General features: G+C 39.5%; 1 non-coding gene across 1 annotated transcript; it reads left to right on the forward strand.

The window, feature by feature from the left end:
- The first annotated feature begins 599 nt into the window (after window positions 1-599).
- On the forward strand, window positions 600-706 carry LOC139029737 (U6 spliceosomal RNA). Its single transcript, XR_011481942.1, has one exon. It is a non-coding gene; the product is annotated as a U6 spliceosomal RNA (small nuclear RNA).
- Window positions 707-15,246: the final 14,540 nt, after the last annotated feature.

Genomic DNA, 15,246 nt, shown 5'->3' on the forward strand with positions numbered 1-15,246 from the left:
TAGTGCTCTCAGTTACCTGCTCTGCTCCGATACTATTTGGGAAGCTTGACAGGTGGGCAATTAAGTGGGTAAATGCTACCACAGCATGCAACCATGAGACCGAGGGGCTTGTTTATTGCCTGCTACAAAAGGTGCTGAGCTTCTCACCCGAGGATCCTGGGATAAGGTTCTCATGACTGTGTGACTGTGTGGATGGAGTTGCTATCCATGGAGTCCCTTCCTGAGACTTAGGAAAGCTGCATTATCATGCTAATTCTGCTGTTGACTGTGCCATGAGTAACGAACTGTCTGGTTCAGACACGTTGAGAATCATAGTCTATTTTGATTACACCTCTCTTACAAGGGTTGAGATTTTTCCTTCACCAGCTCCTGCTTCTTCAACTGTCACTTCCCTTCTTTGCGTTCTGCTTTATGTTCTTTAAACTTAGGGTAGTCATTATGCATTATCTTCTAGGTATATCTGAAGGTTAAGAGACATAATATGTTAGGCACTTAGAGCAGTGTCTGATGCATAAAAATGTTCAAAATGTATTTAGCAATCATTATCATTACTATCAGCATCATCTCCATTGTCATCTTTGAGTGTGTGTTAGTTGCTCGTGCTCGCTTCGGCAGCACATATACTAAAATTGGAATGATACAGAGAAGATTAGCATGGCCCCTGAGCAAGGATGACATGCAAATTCGTGAAGTATTCCATATTTTGGGGGCTTCCCTGGTGGCTCAGAGGTTAAAGCGTCTGCTTCCAATGTGGGAGACCCGGGTTCATACCCTGGGTCGTGAAGATCCCCTGGAGAAGGAAATGGTAACCCACTCCAGTATTCTTGCCTGAAGAATCCCATGGACGGAGAAGCCTGGTAAGCTACAGTTCATGGAGTCACCAAGAGTTGGACATGACTGAGCAACTTCACTTTCTTTCTTTCTTTCTTTCTTTCTTTCTTTCTTAGTTGCTCAGTCGTGTCCTACTCTTTGCAACTCCACGGACCATAGCCTGCCAGGCTCCTCGGTCCATGGGATCCTCCAGGCAATAATACTGGAGTTGGATGCCATTTCCTTCTCCAAGAGATCTTCCCAACCCAGGGATCAAAGCCAGGTGCCCTGCATTGCAGGCAGAGTCTTTATTGTCTGAGCCACCAAGAAAGCATCATTATCTTTAGAATAATGCAATATAACTATACTTAGTAAATATCAGAAGATATGCTATACTTGCTAAATAAACCAGCAAGTTGTAAAACTTTGAGCACAAATGGGGAAAATGTAAACTGTTGAATCTTAGTAAAAAGTACCGTAAAGCTGTTTGCACTAATCTAGCAAATTGTATGTAAGTTTAAAATTAAATCAATAGTTACCTAAAATCCAGTAAGTAAAATAAATATCAATATGAATTTATCTATATGTAATGTATGTGTATATACATGTGTGTACAAACACAGACATTCTATGCACATTTATAAACACATGTGGAAAAATAAATATAAAGTTTCATTGCCTCCCTGATGTGATTTGGTACAACTTTCTTTTTTTGCATTATCTCAGTATTTTCCAGATTTCTAAATAGACATATCTCATGCTTAAAAAAGGAAAAAGTATTACCAAAAAAAACTTTAAAATTCTTTTTCAGGAGTTTTGCATTAATAATGTCTTCAAAGTACACAACTCAAACCCTTTATGTCTTTTTGTTTAAATGAAGAAATGTAAATGAGGTATTCAAACAATGTTCATGATTTGAGTAAGTCAGGAAATTAGGCATTCAGAAACTCAGAAAGTTAATGACTGAATAAACACATTACTATACATGAAGTCTGGGTTTCAACTCAATTTGGATTCCAGAAACTTTACAACACCCCCAACCTTAAATAACCATGAAAGTTGTGAAGGAGATGGTGCCTTGTGAATCAGCTTCCAGACTTTATTTGATCAGATGAAGGTATGGTTAAGTTACTGGGGATAATTCTAATTATGAATTAGCACACTCATCAGAGGAAAAGATCTGGCTCTGACTGGGAAGATCAGAAAATGAGAAACTTCAGTACTGCCTGCTCCAAACAAAGGAGAATAAGAGAATCATCAGGAGTGAAGAAAAAAGAATAAAACCTGAGTTGGCAGAATCTCAACAAGCAAATTCAGGTTCCAAAGGAGTCTTTATTGCCTGGTTCAGTTTGCTGACCCACAACACAGATCTCAAAGGACTCCCTACAGAGAGAAGAATAATCTCTTTCATGAAAACTTTGCTGAAAGTTTGTTGTCTTCAAATGAGAAGGCTAATAAAGATGACTGTCATTCTCCCAAGTAATGCAGACAGTACCAATACTCAGGTTTCTGCAGAAAAATTCATTTGCTTCAATAAACAATAAAAGCTCTAGCATATGAATATATTTGACATTTTTAACCTTTGGACTTTTTTCCATACTCATCTATCCTACTCTTGGATATAACAACTGGATAAATGTTTAACAGAACTTCAGAAAGTGAACTTGTTCCTAGATAAGAAATATATTAATTATAAAAGTAATTCTGATAAACAAGAAAAAGTTTCCCACCTAGGGGGACAGACAGAAAAAGTTAACATTGAGTTTAATTTAGAATGTCCCAGAGAGAATGCAGAATTGGGTCATAGCAAGAGAGATATATCACTACAGATGCTTTTGGTACAAATAATGAAGTATCAAGAGAAAAAAGGCTTTACCAAGAAGTAAAATCCTGATCTCTCATAACTATAAATGGCCAAGTAACTAGTTCCAAGGTTGGCTACTTGTGTAACTGAGTGTAGAGAGGACTCCACACAGACTTCTCCTCTACTCGTGGACTCATATTAATTGCCACTTTTCCAGGCATCATATTGTCTGTCAATGTCCAGAGGCTGAAAGAATCAACTCATTGTTTTGGATTCCTTTACTAGGGGTCCCCAATATACATTCCATTATATCCCAATGACCAAGGTTTCATACTGTTTTCACACCTCATCTAATCACTGAATAAGGGGAAGAAATTACTGTGATGGACTTAGATATTCAACCCCTCAGGTACCCAATAGTGAGAAAAATGGAGATTTTGATAGCAAAGAAGGATAGCTGTGGGAGAAACACAGCAAGGTCCCAGATCGTGTTTAAGACAAAGGCCAAATTCTTTACCGTAATATATGATGCCAGCCCAGCTTTTAAGCACTTCAATTCCATTCCTCTGCTAACCATATACTCTTTCTCTGCTTTATCAGCTTTATCAGCTGTTTCCTGAACAAAAACACTCATCTCATATTTGAAAATTTGCTCCCATCCCTATATGGAATGTCTCCTCACTTTCTTCCAATTATTACTTTTCTCTTCCAAACCTTAGTTCAAAAGCAACCTCATCTTATCTCCAATAGCAAAATGCATGCTGCCTTTCTCCAGCCATCTGCAGTTTGGAATTTATTTGGTACCTAGCCTTTCTACTTTGTATCAGTCTTATGTCTCTGACCCCACTAGAATAAAAGCTTTTTCAAAACAGAAATGGTGTCTTCTTCATCTTTTGCTTGTGACTCTGGTGCTTTCAGTATAAAACTGATTTAATAAACACCTGTAGAATTCATCCAAAATTGTCATCCTATTTAGAAACACTCAATTAAATTCCAAATAAGGATCCTGACCCTCATTCTCAATTTCTGTTAAGAATCAAAGACATGGGTCACCTTGAATCTAATTTCAGAGTAAATTCAAACTAGATTATTAAGATTTAATTGCATCATTTGGTTGTCTATTTTGAGAGACATACATTTACATTTTTAAAACACCTAGTGGATTTGCAATATTAATGTACTTCATGTACATCTTTGGGATATTTCTGCTAAGAAATATAGCAAGTGAGCTGAGTGCCAAAGAATTGATGCTTTTGAACTGTGGTGCTAGAGAAGACTCTTGAGAGTCCCTTGTACTGCAAGGAGATCAAATAAGTCAATCCTAAAGGAAATCTGTCCTGAATATTCATTGGAAGGACTGATGCTGAAGCTGAAACTCCAATACTTTGGCCACCTGATGCAAAGAACTGACTCATTTGAAATGACCCTGAAGCTGGGAAAGATTGAAGGCAGAAAAGGGGATGACAGAGGATGAGATGGTTGGATGGCATCACTAACTTGATGAACATGAGTTTGAGCAAGCTCTGGGAGTTGATGATGTTAGGGAAGCCTGGCATGCTGTACTTCATGGAGACGCAAAGAGTGGGACATGACTGAGTGAGTGAACTGGACTGAACTGGAAAGTTTACAGGATTTCTAAGAACACTGGAGAAACAGACTTGGGAAGCATGCAGGAATAAACAGACCTTGCCACCAGAGCCAGTCTAATGACAAAGGACCCTGCTGCTGGTACTTATCACTGGACTCCAGACCTTCCCTGGCCTCCTGTGGACAATGGTTACAGCCGTGGCCCCACTACCACTTTGCTATTCAGGAATGGAAACTCTCCTATCACTAATGGCTGAACCATCGTTCCAGCAGTGATTTTGGAGCCTGAAAAAATAAAGTCTGTCACTGTTTCCCCTGTTTCCCCATCTATTTGCTGTGAAGTGATGGGACTGGATGCCATTATCTTAGTTTTCTGAATGTTGAGTTTTAAGCCAACTTTTTCACTCTCCTCTTTCACTTTCATCAAGAGGCTCCCCTTTAGCTCCTCTTCACTTTCTGCCACAATGGTGATGTCATCTGCGTATCTGAGGTTATTGGTACTTCTCCCAGAAATCTTGATTCCAGTGTGTGCTTCATCCAGCCTGGAATTTTGCATGATATACTCTGCATATAAGTTAAATAAGCAGGGTGACAATATATAGCCTTGACATACTCCTTTCCCGATTTGGAACCAGTCCGTCTAGTTTCAACTGTTGCTTTCCTGACCTGCATACGTATTTCTCAAGAGGCAGGTCAGGTGATCTGGTATTCCCATCTCTTGAAGAATTTTCCACAGTTCGTTGTGATCCACACAGTCAAAGGCTTTGGCATAGTCAATAAAGCAGAAGTAAATGTTTTTCTGGAACTCTCTTGTTTTTTTTGATGATCCAGGGGATGTTGGCAATTTGATCTCTAGTTCCTCTGCCTTTTCTAAATCCAGCTTGCATATCTGGAAGTTCCCAATTCATGTACTGTTGAAGCCTGACTTGGAGAATTTTGAGCATTACTTTGCTAGCATGTGAGATGAGTGCAATTGTGTGGTAGTTTGAACATTCTTTGGCATTGCCTTTTTTGGGGATTGGAATGAAAGCTGATCTTTTCTAGTCTTGTGGCCACTGATGAGTTTTCCAAATTTGCTGGCTCATTGTGTGCAGCACTTTCACATCATAATCTTTTAGGATTTGAAATAGCTCAGCTAGAATTCCATCACCTCCACTAGCTTTGTTCACAGTGATACTTCCTAAGGCCCACTTGACTTCACACTCTAGGATGTCTGGCTCTAGGTGAGTGATCACACCCTCATGGTTATCTGGGTCATTAAGATCTTTTTTGTATAAACTTCCAAACCTCCTTCAAATTTCTCTTATGGGTCAGTCTCTGTTACTGAGGATAAATACCATAACCAGTATTTTACATAACGCTTCTAATGTCAATGCTCATATATGCATGGTCCCTAGTCTCAAATTATTTTTCAATCATTATTTTATTTGTACATGGAAATTCAAATAGTTGATGTTTTTGTTTTTCATTTTGTTCTTTTCTTTTTATTTCTGAGTTATGAGTATAGAGGGAAAAGTTTTGAGGATGAAATTTGTAACTCTTTTCTGCATCCCTTTAAAGCTTGAAATTCAGAAGTGGGTAAAGAAGTCATGTGAAACTCTGTGAATGATAGTTATGTGATATTATCCTGACCTTCAAACATTCCATAGAAACCAAGCAGGTAAAGATATTTTCCATGTGTGATGTGAAAGGCCAACCAATTTTCTCCAGAACAGGTTTTCAACAGGATGGCATTGCATTGCCTGAACAATAAAAAACTCACTAATGGGAAAGACACATTATTTTGTTCCAAATATTCTATGCATATCTTTGAATGCAGAAGTTTACGCTTTTATACCACATGGGCAATGTGAAATCTTTACTTTTTGAACTTTTGCCTGAAGCAACCTCAAAGAACAACAAATACCCCAGAAAATTAGTCTGTTTTGAATTCAGCGGAACCCTGGAACTTCAAAAGCCCAGCTTCTGCTCTCAGAATAAGAACCTTACTGGAAAGGTTAGAACTAAGAATCTTGATAGATCATAACTGTACACAAATAATCAATACATTTCATTGGTCCTATGAAAATTACATCAGAAAACAAACTCATAAATTCTAATTATAAAAAGAGAGAATTGTTCACTTGTACTACTGAAACAAGAGGAAGGGGACAGAGCACAACCTTTAAAAAATGACATAGCCTGAACACACAACATAAGTGGATCAGAACAAAATAGGTGCAAGATGGCAGATGAACTGACTTCCACTAGACTTTTAGCCCCAGTACGCACTCATTATATAACTCATCAGCAAGTTAAGAGGCACACCCACCAGTGCCAAGACAGTTCCAAGGCTGACCATGAAGGTCAAAAAGTGGGTGGTGGCCCGATTCCTGGAAATCCCCACGTCTTTGCCAAAATAGCTGGAATACTCCTCCCACACATGAGCCTATGAGATTACGCACACCTGTAAATACTGGCAGCCCCATACTATGTTGCTGTTCCCACCTTTTGAGACAACCCATACTCTGTCTGTGGAGTGTTTCTTTCTAAGTAAATCCACTTCTTACCTCTCACTTTCTGTCACTGAATTCTTTCTTTGATGAGACATAAAGAACCTGAGCTTCATAAAGCCTGAGATCAAGTTGATCTCACTTGAAAGACTGTGGGTTCAGTCCCAAGCTGAGATGCATGATTTTATTCCCTCTCATGTCCAGGGGGCTGTCTCTTAGCAGTTATCCTGTTGCCCCTCCCCTGGTTTCCCCAGCATACCCTACCCACCCCAACTCATCCAGCTCCCCTTCATCATCTGCTCTATGGCTTGAGAGACTAATTTCACCTGTCATCTTCTGAACTCTCTTGCTGACCAGCTTTATGCAGGTCAATAGAATCGGTGAGCAAATCAGAGGGCCAGAGGGGAGAGAACTTTCACTTTTGCTTTCTACGAAAACCTCACCATCCCCGATGCATTCTCTTAACTGTGACCTATAGCTGGGCAAGTAGTCTGTTAATTAACTCTCTCCACTTGAACTACCCAGGGTTTATTCTGTTTTCTGGCAAAACCCTAGCAGCTTACAGGATGGAGCAACATGATGCATTTAACATAAACCAAGGTCTTTTTTAAAAATCATCCTTTCAGCCCAGAAACCTGTCTGGTTAGCATCCTGGATCCATACTTTAGAGAAGGATTCATGAACACAAAATTCAGGAAGGCATGACATTTTTCCAAGATAATAGTAAATATTGTCAAGACAATTGGGAGCCTGTGTCTTCTTGCCTTCTTGCCCTTTTACTGTAAATTTGCATGAGAAATCAACTTATAGTCAAAATATTCAAAAGCATGCTTGCTAAGTCTAGATTCAGACCAAGAGGAGTTAATTATATTATTCATATATTTTATGATCTTGGACTAACACAGCCTGGGGCCTCTTCCACTGCCTTTAGGACTTCTCCCAAGACACAGCAGGCTAGAGGAAGATGTCCTCTGATGAGTGCCTTGGGCTGCACTGCTAAAATTTATCACTCTTATTCTTTTACTGAGTTTTCAAGGTGACGAATGTGTTTCCCACTTCACCCAAACTCCTTCTCTATCCATAGTTATGATCAGAGCATTTCTTCATTAGAATTTTTTTTCCCTTATATAGTTAAATCATATATGATTGAGGACCCTTATATCTTGATAAAATGACTTTCATTCACTCATGCTTTCCACAGCTCAAATCTTTGCTGTGTCTGGCAGATGCTAGGATTTGGGAAATACACCCTGAATAATAAATTTACTCTACCACTTTTTATGTAGTGGTTTCCTGTTTTAACTTTCAGAAAATCACCCCCAACCCCAGTCCTTCATTCTAATTTTCTTGGGGATACCACAAACTACTGAAAATATAATTTCCTACATAAAGATCAAAGAAGAATCAAATTAGATACAGGGCAATATCCAAGGGAAAAGAGGAAATCTGGTAGAATCATTTTGAACATTCCAGATATTCTGAATTTAATGAAAAATAGTAAGAAACTATATTGTCTAATGATGTACACAAATTGATTTTTTAAATTTATTTAATTCTATTGGAATATAGTTGATTAACGGTGTTGCGTTCATTTCTACTCTACAGCAAAGAGATGGATTTCCCTGGTGGTCCAGCTGAAAAGACTCTGTACTCCTAGTGCAGGGGGTGACTTCAATCTCCAGTCAGGGAAGTAAATCCTGCATGCCACAACTAAAATCTTGGACAACCTTAAATTTGGGATTCTTAGGTGGCTGAGTGGTAAAGAATCTGCCTGCCAATGCAGGAGCAGCAGGAGATGCAGGTTTGATCCCTGGATGGGGAAGATCCCCTGAGGAAGAAATGGCAACCCACTTCAGTATTCTTATCTAGAGAATTCCATGGACAGAGGAGCCTGGTGGGCTGCAGTTCATGGGGCTGCAAATGGTCAGATACAACTAATCATGCAAGTGTTCAGTAAAGTTATTCAGTAATACACATATATTTTTTTTTCATGTTCTTTTACATCATGGTTTATTACAGGATATTGATTATAGTTTCTGAACAGTAGGGCCTTGTTGTTTATCCATTCTATACATAACAGTTTCTATGTGCTAATCCCAAACTCCCAATTCATCCTTTCCAGACCCCCTTCCCCTTGACAATCACAAGTCTGTTCTCTGTGTCTATGAGTCTATTTCTGTTTCATAAGTAAGTTCATTTGTGTAAGACTATTTTTTTAAAACGTGGTGTCCTATTTATCAAATGTGTATGTACTGGTTGTCATGAGAAATCAGAGTTAGTCCACACCAAATGGTGAACTAGTCATTCTGTGTTCCTCCCCTCCATCTTCATAAAACTGAAATTGTTCACCTCAGATTGGAACTTGATCCCATGTGCAGGAACTTGAACATGGACAAAACCCTGCTTGGGACTCAAACCCACAATCTTTTCATTAGAATCATTCTCCTGATGTCTCAACTTACTGAGGCTCAGGTTCATTGTGTCTCAGTGCAGAAGGAATTCAGTGAGAGGCAAAGTGATGGGCAAGAAATAGGTTTATTAACATAGGACGTGTGCAAGAGATGCAAAAGGGCAGGGGAGGGAGCTTTTCCCCGAGGCTTGAGTGCACTACAGTTTTATAGTCAAAGGAAGCAGAGGGGGGGAAGACCACCTTCTTTGAGTAGCCATGAGGCTTTTCTCACTAGCTCCTCCTTCATATCAGAGGAGACAGTGTCTGACCCTATGCGGTCAAACTAGGATTATCTTATCAGTAGAAGGATGGTGACATTTTTCTTCCACCTAATGGGTGAGGGCATTTCTCATGCCTTTATTCATGGCCTATAGTTAAGCAATGTTCCAAGACATTCCAATAGCTTTCTTGTATGTTTGCACAGTCTCTCAGCAGTGTTCAACTCTGCAACACCGTGGACTGTAGCCTGCCACATTTGTCTGTCCGTGAGATTTTTCAGACAAGAAGACTGGAGTGGGTTGCCATTTCCTTCTTCAGGGAATCTTCCTGACCCAGAGATCAACCCTGTGTCTCCTGCATTGGCAGGCAGATTCTAACCCAGGAAAGCAACCAAAAGTGCCCTGTGTCTTCAAGAAAGGCACAGGCAGAGCTTTGAGAGGTGACATCTATAGGGTCTGAATGGTTGGGTGAGGGACCAAAAAAAGGCAGTCAGCCTGAGTCACAATCAAGGACCAGATGAAAAGAAGAGTGCTTCAGCAGAGGTCAGCATGGAGAGATGGACCCCATCTCTCACACCCCAGCTCCCCTCCCAAATCCCTCAGCACAATACTAGAAACCCTCCCAGGATAATGAGTTTTACTTAATTGACAGGGTCTAAAACATTCAGTGCAACTGTAGAAATATATTATCTACATTCTTAATGCCTTCCTGTTGCTCTTAAACTACACATTTCTTTCACTTATGAGGACTGCATCACCAGGTAGCTAACTCCTTCTCTAAACTTGTCTCACACCATTTTTCTCCTGTCAGAACATTTCAATCATCCTAGCCACATTTCTCTTTAGGGAACAAGGCAAGTCCTTTCCCAGATTAAAGCATTTGCAGTTGATTGTTCCCAGCACTCTTAAAATGTGTAGATCATTCTAATCTTCTGGTCTCATTTGAAAATGTTTTCTCAGAGAAGCCTTTTCTCACTTAAAGTGAACTTACCAGGGTATTCTCCTTATCATCACCTTAATTTCATCCATGACACTTAACACAACCAAAACTATGTTATTTGCTTATCTACTGTTGTAGACTTAAAAAATATTCACAACCTAAAAGTTGAGAGTGATGCTTTATTTGATGGAAGTTTTTAGGATTTCAAGCCCAGAAGACAGCATCAAGTGGCCCTGGGAGAACTGCTCTGGGAATTCAGGGAGAGCAGCCAGGTTATACAGAAGTTTTGCAACAAAGAGCATGTAGTCTGAATATCAAAAGATTATTATTAATTAAAGAAAACAAGATATTCCAAGGGCTTTCCAGGTGATGATAGTGGTAAAGAATCTGCCTGCCAATGCAGGAAGCACAGGTCCGATCCCTGGGTCAGGAAGATCTCCTGGAGAAGGAAATGGCAACCCACTCCAGTATTCTTGCCTGGGAAATCCCATGGACAGAGGAGCCTGGCAGGCTACAGTTTTGGGGCTTGCAAAGAGTTGGACACAACTTGGCAACTAAGCAACAGCAAGATATCCGAAGTCAAGGAATGAAGCACTTTCTACACATGGGAAGTTGCAAGAGTTTGGACTCACTGCAATCATTCCTTTGATACGCACCTCAGCTATCTGAGACCAGTATCTTGTTTTCACATCCTGAGGTCTTAGGGCTCACCATGGGGAGTGACTGCAGTTTGACGGCTGCTAGATGGCAGGTGTTCTTTCCTTCCTGAGTTCCCTCAGGGCTCACCTTTTGTGGTGTCTGCAGTTGCTGATGACTGTGACATACTTTGTTTACTGATATGGCTGGAAATATTTCATTCCTTGTTGTTTATATGTTTTTCTTTTTCTAATCTTGATGAGAACTGGAAACTTTTCCATTTTGTTTTTTGCAGTGTCCCTAGCATTCTTGCACATCTATCCTGGCTTAGAACAGTTGTTCAATAAATCTTTGTTAAATGAGTAAGTGAATGTTTTCCTTCACCCAATCAGTGGGAAATTTCACACTGCAGTAAGAATGACTTAATATTTTATCCTTCCCATTTAAAATTTGTTTTTAAAAGAAACCTTGAGGCATATTTTCTATCATAAATATAAAATGGCACATAAGTCCATGGATCCACAAGACCATCTTCAGGTTCAATGATTCACTAGAAATAATCACAGAACTCAGCAAAGCCATTATACTCATGGTTAGTTTATTACTGAAAAAAAAAAAAACCCACAGATTAAAAGTCAACGATGAGAAAATATATTTAGGGTAGCATCCAGGAAAGATCAAGTACAAGCTTCTAGCAGGGAATCGTGTGAACAGTGCTTAATTCTCCCAGTCTCTCTGACAATACACAGGGAGTACCACCAACCAGGGAAGTTCACACAAACATGCAGGGTTTTTCACTGAGGGTTTTTCATCCAGGTGTGGCTAACTGCCAAAGGTCAAGCTGTTACAATGTCAGTCAAAGACCTCATTATGGATCACACGCTGATAGCATTGACTATCAGCTATGGTCCAAGGCTCACAGCTAACCAAGACATTCTGTTTAGACATAATATTCCAAGAATTTAGAGGTTAAACTTTCAAGAGCCTGGCAAGCACCAAATCTTTCTTTGGAACATGCAGAATTTGGACATCCCATGTTTGCTGAGTTAATCCGTTGCCACAAATAATATATCTTTAGTCATTAAGGCTACTTGGGATACTGAGAGCTAACTAGCACAGATTGATCTCAGAGGGAGAGAAATCAAAGAGTCCTAGCCACTAGACCACCAAGAGCTAGAGGCTAGAAAAAAAGTGGCGCTGGCTATTGCCCCTGGTTTTGAAAGCAAGAATGTTTCAAAGAGGCAAAAACTGTAAAAACAGGCACAAAGTTTGTTATTAGAGACACAGCACAATCTATCTCTTTGTATCTCTATGTATTTCTTTTCAATGAGCACACAGGAAAACAGTTTGTTTATCCAACTCAGAAGCTAGGCAGGGAGACACACCCAGAGAGTGGTGTGGGTGTCCTGGATGAGGAAGAACACAATATGGAGGTGATATAAATCACTTACATAGGAGAGTCTTTCCAGGTCTTTGTTTACCCTTGGCCAAGTATCTTGTTTCTTTCTTCACATCTGACTGGTCCATAGAGCCTCCCCAAGATGTGTGGGCAACTTTTTTTGCTAAGGTAGATCCCACCATAGAAGCCTATGGGTGTATGTCCACATTTATTATGGGGTGGACCTCCTTCACTTTGTGATTTCTAAGAAGTCTTTCTGTGCATGTGTGGACAAGAAAGACTTCCTTGACCTCAGGAGTGGGCATCTTATCACTTTGCTTTAGCAAAGCTCATCTTTTACCACTAGTTTCGTCTTTGGAGTGTCTGGGTGAGAACAAAGTGTGAATTTTACTCTACTTAATAAATACCTTGAGTCCAGCCTAGATGCTCACTGTCTCCTACCTCAAGATGAGAGAGCCTTCTCTAAAACCCCTAAAATTAAATATAGTAAGAGAACAGTGTGGGACTCCTCTGGTGGTCCAGTGGCTAATTTGTGGCTCAGCTGGTGAAGAATCCACCTGCAATGCAGGAGACCTGGGTTTGATCTCTGAGTTGGGAAGATCCCCTGGAGAAGTGAACAGCTACCCATTCCAGTATTCTGGCCTGGAGAATTCCATGGACTGTATAGTCCATAGTCCAAAGAGTCGGACACAACTGAGTAACTTTCACTTTCAAGAGAATAGTAAGAAATTATTGGCTTTGTAAGTGTGTGTTAGCACAAGGCTGATTTATGTGATCAACTCTCACAGAGGTAAATGTATTGTTGAATGCATTGGCAGAAGACCCTGAAGGAGGTTCTATTACTCAGAACCTCCCTCTGAGTAATAGAATATCTTGGAATAGAATATATTGGGAACTTGTTCCCACTGGGAAGCGAACTTCCTCAATATAGAGCAAGAAGAAGTTTGATATAGCAGTCACCTATTTGAGAATTTCCCTTGAAAAGTAAATTATCCAGAGGATTCTGAAGGTGATTAGTTAACACTAGTTCACATCTATTATTTCAATGCAGCAATATGTCTACTGAGAGTGACAGAGCCCCAGGAGAAAATGAGTGAAGCTAGGAGGGCAAGATCAATAAAATCAATCATCTCACATAAACTTGATAGCTAGTGGGACTACACATGTCCACATTCAATTAAAAAAGGAAGGTAGAAACAATGGACAACTTGGTTCAACTTTTTAGAATTGTAGTGATTTTCATTTTTCTCTTCCAAATTCCTCAGAACTTAGCAGTGAAACCTGTAAGGCAGAAATGGCTTATATATATAGTTTTTATGAGCTGAAAGAGAGTTCCTGGAGAAATTATGCCCCACTCGGCAGCAATTCTTAAATGGAAAGTAACCCCAGGAGATACTATAGGTGGTGGTAATTTCAATTAAGAAAGAAAAAGAAAAAGAAATTGAAACTCTGAAGGTCTAAGATTCATGGGCCCTTAACTTGCAACCAAAAAGTAGTACACACCGTTGAGAAAAAGGAATTCCATGTGATTACTTCCTACACATACACTGCCTTGCACCGAGAACATGTGAACGCAATCCAAAATTATTTTTAATGAAGATTGTTAAGATTAAGGGTCAAGACATAGTCAAACTCTCTGTTTAGGGCAAAGATCTTTCAGTGATTCTACATCTGTGGACCAAGGTGCTGACTCTTCTTTAGCTACCTTCTGGAGGATGCACCAAGCAGCATGGTTTGGTGCATCCAATTTGGTGCAACAATCCAAAATAAATCTTTTTTGCTACAGAATTACATTAATTTATATTCACTTGCAGACCAAAAGAATTTGACACAGTTGTTTTTTTTTTTTTTTTTAATATGACCAGTGCAGAAGATTCTAGATAAAATATCTGCATGAGAAAATGACACAGCACAGAGGTCTCATTCTGAGATAACTTCAACAGATTTCAAGAACCTAGATGAACATTCACTACCACCAGCATAAATGAATTATGGAACTCAAGGTGATAGTGAAACTGAGTAGGAACCTTTGGGGTTCCTGGGCACAAAAGCCTTTCTGTGTCCACCACTTTTTGATTATAGGAAATAGGCTTCATTCAGCTTCCATGACTTTCCTTGAGTTCCAACAGGCAGGTTCAAACAGATGCTAGTTAGGGAAGGGATAGGAGGCAGAAACAAGGGAGAAACAGTCAAAAGAAACAATACAGGTGTACCTCAAGAAACAAGAAAAAAGTCAATTGAATAACCTAACTCTACACTTAAAGCAACTAGGAAAGGAAAAAATGAAGAACCTCAGGGTTAGTAAAAGGAAAGAAATCTTAAAAATTAGGGCAGAAATAAATACGAAAGAAACAAAAGAGACCATAGCAAAAATCAACAAAGCCAAAAGCTGGTTTCTTTGAGAAGTTAAATAAAATTGACAAACCATTAGCCAGACTCATCAATAAACAAAGGGAGAAAAATCAAATCAACAGAATTAGAAATGAAAATGGAGAGATCACAACTGACAACACAGAAATACAAAGGATCATAAGAGACTATTATCAGCAATGATATGCAAATAAAATGGACAACTTGGAAGAAATGCACAAGTTCTTAGAAAAGTATAACTTTCCAAAACTGAACCAGGAAGAAATAGAAGATCTTAATAGACCCATCACAAGCATGGAAATCGAAACTGTAATCAGAAATATTCCAACAAACAAAAGCCCAGGACCAGATGGCTTCACAGCTGAATTCTACCAAAAATTTAGAGAAGAGCTAACACCTGCCTTACTCAAACTCTTCCAGAAAATTGCAGAGGAAGGTAAACTTACAAATCATTCTATGAGGCCACCATCACCCTAATACCAAAACCAGACAAAGATGCCACAAAAAAAGAAAGCTATAGGCCAATATTACTGATGAACAT

This window comes from Odocoileus virginianus, chromosome 19 (genome assembly GCF_023699985.2).
Source record: "Odocoileus virginianus isolate 20LAN1187 ecotype Illinois chromosome 19, Ovbor_1.2, whole genome shotgun sequence".
NCBI classification, from domain to species: Eukaryota; Metazoa; Chordata; class Mammalia; order Artiodactyla; family Cervidae; genus Odocoileus; species Odocoileus virginianus.